At 37.4% G+C, this 5924-nt stretch overlaps 1 non-coding gene across 1 annotated transcript; it reads left to right on the top strand.

Moving 5' to 3' along the window:
• Nucleotides 1-4484: 4484 nt before the first annotated feature.
• LOC111755328 (small nucleolar RNA U109) lies at nt 4485-4617 on the top strand. The gene has a single exon (XR_002789886.1). It is a non-coding gene; the product is annotated as a small nucleolar RNA U109 (small nucleolar RNA).
• The last annotated feature ends 1307 nt before the right edge of the window (nt 4618-5924 follow it).

Genomic DNA, 5924 nt, shown 5'->3' with positions numbered 1-5924 from the left:
TAGAATTGAAAATGCTTTATATAAGATGTTATTCATTTTCTTATTACTGTAAAAGAATTGTGTATTTCTTCATCTCATCTCTCCTCTCCTTTGATTCTGGTCCATCTGCCTCAGTGATTATTTATAGTGATTGGCTATTGGTAAAAATCAGTTTTTATTGATAACAAGCCTATTAATGTACCTGTAATATTTATAAGGCAGTCATGTAAGGTGGAGGCATCAGGTACAAAGGAAAACTCTTTGGAGTTAGGTGTGAGTATAGTCCCATCTGTACTTTGATTTTAGTTAAGTTCCTTGACTATTTATTAGTGAACTTGTCTTTTCTTTATAAAGTAGTAATGAAACTACCTATCTCCTTGGACTAGAAGAGCAATGTAGCTTGTACAGCCCTAGCTGATTCCTGCAACATAACAAATGTTCCCCATGGCCCGTCCATTCTGCAACATTTCTGACACTCTTGAGGACTGAATCTTAAGTGACTCTTCAGGAAATGAGGTAGATGGCTGAGGGAAAATGTGCGCATTAGAACCAGAAATCCTCCAGTACATACTTTTCCTTCTGCTATTGCACAAATAAGTTTTGTAACTTCTCTTCCCATCTGGAAGGTGATTTGTTATGTTTTTGATCTAAAATTTTTGCCAGTTCTCATGTGTTCAGAGACAGAGCTTTCAGAGCTTTCCGAAGGTGTTAGGAACATGGAGATGCTTTGTTCACTAGTGGGTTAATCCATTGTTGAGTTCATAGTTGAATGTGCTATTAGTGGTGGAGCCTGGTTGGAGGAGCCTGGTTGGAGGAGGTAGACCAGTGGGGTACCTTGGCCTCTCTCTCTCTCTCTCTTTCTGAATCTTTTCTTTCTGCTTCCTGGATGCCATAGTTGAGCGAGTTTGCTCTGCCAGCTCCTTCTACTTTTCTGTTTCTCCTTTGGATTGAGCCTTCTAAGAACAGAACTCTCTGAAACCCTGAACCAGCATAAAATTCTTCTCCTTAAGTTATCTGTGTCAGGTATTTTGTGCCAGGGTTTGGAACGATGTCCACTGCACCACCCCAAATTTTGTGTAGATTTAGTGAGATATGTCCAGATGCTCATGGCCCGATAAATGGGAACTATCATGTGTATTAATATTATGGGAATCAAGGTGTCATCCTCCATATTTAAGAGAAAACCTGGAGTCAGAGGATGCAACTTCCAGTCCTACAGTGGACTACTAACTTGTCTGTCTTTGACTTAGTTGCCTAACTTCTTTAGGCTTCCATTCATCATTTGTTCATTGGAGGTTTGAGCCGAACACAATTGTGTATATTTTATAGCATTTTATGCACTGCACATATTTCCACAGACTATTTACTTGTATCCGTAAGGGCGTATCTCAGTTTCTATGAAATAAGGCATTATGATGACAGTGTAAGCAGATCAGAACCACTTTCCTCTGCCTTTGGCTCTTTCCATGATGCCATTTCTGAGCCAAATCATGTCTAGTGTTGTCAGAGAGGGTGTTTGTTAGGTGGTAGGTTTTTTTAAATTAACCAACACATATTCCATTGGCTTCTGGGCCAATTAATTTAATTTGATAAAAACATTAATCTGTTTTAAGTGGGTTCCTAAGTGTTTCCGCGCGCACTTTTCTGGCTCCTTGGCTTGAATTCACTATGCTGCACTCTGAAGTTGCCAAGCCTTTTCCAGCCACTACACATCAAGGCATCCACTCCATTACTCATCTTGAGCTCAAGATGAAGTTCTTCCTAGGCTGGACTGAAGGTTTCACTGACTTCAGGCCCACTCTCCACTGTAGCTTCTTCTATGAGGGACGGCTTCTTTGACTCTTGAAATGACTTTAGTAGGATCAGAAGTACTTTGACTCATGGGAATGTGGGCAAGTGAAACCTCTGGGAAGGAGCAGATTCATCAATGGTGCAACAAACCAAACAGCAATTGCACAGCTAAGCTGACACAGCTAAGCTCATTTTTGTCATCACACCCATTTCCCATCACCAGCAAATCCATTTGAGACATTCATGGATTCATCTCCAAGGTAGAATGACCTTTCTGGAGTAACAAGGTGATAATATTTTTTTCTAAGAAAAGAATGCCATACAATGGAAATGCAGTACTGAATTATCTTAAAATAATCAAGAAAAATACTGATATTTAATCGCTGATAATTTCATATTCTGGAACATATATAGGTATGATCTAATTTCTTATTGATTTTACTGTGTGAATTTTTCTTACTTTTTTTTCTCTTCCTACACCCATTAGGGCCAGAAAAAGAAAATGTTGGGTGCGTCCAGGAAAAAAAATTAAGAAGTTATTATAGGGACTGAAAATTCACTCTTTTTTTTCTGTTGTTATTTTGTATAATACTTTAGGGTAGCAATTCCTCTTTTAAAATTTATCCCAGAGAAAAAGTTATATGCATACAAATGATAATGAACAATTTCTGTGCTCAGTATTTTCCTGGGACTGTGCTTAATACATTATCCGTATCATATCTTAGATCTTATTTTCACAATAAGGCATTAAATTTCAAGTTAGGATCACTTTCATTTTACAGATGAAGAAATGAAATTTGGGAGCACAAGTAAATTCCCACGATCACACAGCAAAGCAAGTACATCGGCCAGTGCTCACCAGGCACTGGTTTAATATAAGAAACAGGTTTAATATAAGATATATGAATATAAAGGGTTATACAAGACAGGCTTACACTGGCCACCTGCAAGGGCAGGTGTGGAAGAATGCAAAAGGACTGTCTGTGCACTGGGTGTCTAAAGGATCTGTCAAAAGTCCAAGGCCTGCAGCTCACAGTAGTGTCCCAGGTCAGTTTGTATCAGGAAGCTCAAGGGTCTACAATGGGGGAATAAATATTCATCACTAGAAGCCAGGCAATGACGTCTAAGATGAAGGTAAAGACGAGCTCCTCCAAAAACAAACAAATAAACAAACAAACAAAAACAGAGCAGCCTTTCCTCTTCCTTTCCATTTTATTCCATTCAGGCTGTGAGCCTGTTGGTTGGTGCCACTCATACCCAGGGAGAGTCTTCTACCTTCAGTATGTGCTGTGTATTCAAAAAAATTATAGATGTAAATCAAAAAGACCGGACTAACATGCACTGACCAAGAAGAGCATTCAGCTCTAAATAAAGGGTCAATTTTATTTCATTATTTTCTAAATTTTTTTAAATGAAAATGAGTTATGTTGCCCCAGCACACACACACACACACACACACACACACACACACACACATACACACTAAGTATTTCCTTCCAGTTTCTCTACATTTTAGCAAAAGTCTTCACTGTCTACTCAGAGCCAAACAGATAGCTAGTTGCTGCTTTAATTCTTTCTCTTAACCTCAGAAGATTCCTTAGTATGATTACACCCCCAAATGCACCTGATAACCAGCATTGTATCTAAATCCAGGGATATTACTATCATCTTCCTGACTATTACCATAGGACAGCAAGAAAGATGTTTTGAAGATGTTAATACATTTCTGCTCCTCTTAAAACCCGTGTATGACAAGTAGAATAAAAGCCAGACAGTGTCTATATCCCATCAAACTCTCTGTGTGTAACTGATTCCTGCTCTCTTAGCCAAATTCTTCTCTCAATTCCCATCCCTCAGCAGCTGCTTCTCCTGCCTTGGGAGCACGTGACTCTCCCCCCATTCCCACTCACCCTTACTGTTTCTGTTAAGATGCTGCTCCCTCAGAACGAGCTCCCTGGCCACCTTATGGAAAATGGTCCTCTCTTGCACAGTATGTTCCCAAAGAGTGCTATTATTTTCTTTTTTAGAGTATTTTTCAATGATTTGAAATTATTTGCTTTTCATTTTCTTTTTCATTGTCTCCTTTTGTACTCAGGATTCTCCAGAGCAACAAATTCAATAAGATAGATAGATGATAGACAGATGATAAATAGACAGATCAATATAGCGATACAGATAGAGATACAAATATAGAAGAGGTTTTTATATATGTATTTTTTGTTCATTTTTTTTTATTTTGAAGAGAATAAAACCAAACAAAATGAAGCAGAGTAGAGTCAATCAAAACAAAACAATGAACGTGGTACAGGACTTCAAAACTAGATAAAAGGAAATCAATAATGGCTACCATAATGCCTCTTGCTATCTTCAAAATAACTGTCCATACTGTCAGGCATAGTAAAATCAAACAAAACAGAACAGAATAAAGCCAATCAAAACAAAACAATGAATGTAATGCAAGACTTCAAAACAAGACAACAGGAAAACAACAGTAGCTATCATAATGCCTCTTGTTATCCTCAAAGTAGATGCTTATACCATCAGACATGATACAATCAAAGAAAACAAAATAGAATAAAATCAATCAAAACAAAGCAATGAAAGCAATACAGAACTTCGAAACAAACTATTAGGAACTCAATAATGGCTACCATAATATATTTTGTTATCTTTGAGACAGCTGTCCATGCCATCAAACATAATCAAATCCAAAAATACATAACATAATAAACCCAAATTAACATTGGGGGTAGAAATGCATCTGTAACATGCTACATGAATAAAGGAATTCTCAGGGCTGCCAACCTTTCAGTAGAGGTTGAATGGTAGTATATTTCTCCTACTAAAAAAATTAACAGAACAATGGAAACAATTTAAAGTTTTAAAACTGATAATAAATTAACAATGGCCACTGCCTTTCCTTTTTCGACATTTCCTCCCCTTTCACTTTCACAATATCTATTGTGCAATTTGAATCCCACTAACTCCTTCAGTTTTGTATATTAGGGATACAACACAGTGTTCACCCATGTGACTCTGAACCATTTCACCCATTAGCATGATCTCAAGTTGTATTCATTTACCTACAAGAACCTTTAAGTTATCTTTCTTTATAGCTGAGTAGCTTCCCATTGTATAAAAATGCCATAGCTTTCTCTTTTTTTTAATAAATTCTTTTATTTAAAGAAAAAACAGATAAAAAGGGTAGAAACAATATAGAATTTCAGAAAAATAAACAATAAGAAATCACCAGTCAATAAGTTACATACTATCATCTTAGAAATAGTTGCTCAGGTTACAAAATTAAAGCATACAAAGTGATAGTCAAACAATGACACTGCAAACAGTTCTGCTCAATGATCCAACAAGAACTTAGTAATATAGTTATCAGTCCTACACATCTGTTTTTTTATCTTAAAGAGGGTAAGATTAAACATAGCAAAACAACAAAACAGTTTATAAGGAAACAAAGAAACAGATTTCAAAGCAAGTCCACTGGAAATCTTCACTGTCTGTCTTATTGTCTCTAATTTTCTTCCATATAGTTGTCCTAATCTTCACACACATTGAATATATACTGAACATTATAGAACTAATCAGATCATTAGAGGATGAAGAAAGTTTTAGGTCTTCGGGCCTGATTTTGGGGAAATCAATAATGTCTACTGAAAGGGTTTTGGCCCAGACCGGACACTGTAGCCAGAAAAAGCCTCAGCAGGAACCAGGGAGCTCCTACCTCCCCCGCCCCTGGATATTTACCTGTAATAACTCTATCTCCCCTGACCCTTAGGAATCTACCCCTGGCACCAAACGTGTGCCAATGAAATACCTGTGCATCTCTAATGGCCCCCGGACACTACCCTAAGCTTAGGCTACTTATATACCCCCCATGCCACGTGTCCGCTGGAGAGATCACCAGACTCCAGAGGCCGGGGGGTGTTGGTTATCTCCGTGTTCTCAGAATAAAGGCCTCTTTTGTTTTATACTTCATATCTTTTGGAAATAATATCTTTTGGAAATAATCCTATCATCTACCATAATGTTTCTCAGTCTCTTCTTAGTAGCTGTCTGAAATTAAACATAAGAGACTAGACTACTATCACTCTGAACAGTGAATGATAGTATTGCTAGATTTCATATCATAATGCTACAGA

This window comes from Cavia porcellus, unplaced genomic scaffold (assembly GCF_034190915.1).
Source record: "Cavia porcellus strain 051 isolate PalLab524CR breed Dunkin Hartley unplaced genomic scaffold, mCavPor4.1 scaffold_18, whole genome shotgun sequence".
Lineage (NCBI taxonomy): Eukaryota > Metazoa > Chordata > Mammalia > Rodentia > Caviidae > Cavia > Cavia porcellus.
The sequence above is the reverse complement of the archived record's forward strand: the minus strand, read 5'-3'. Positions and strand labels throughout refer to the sequence as shown.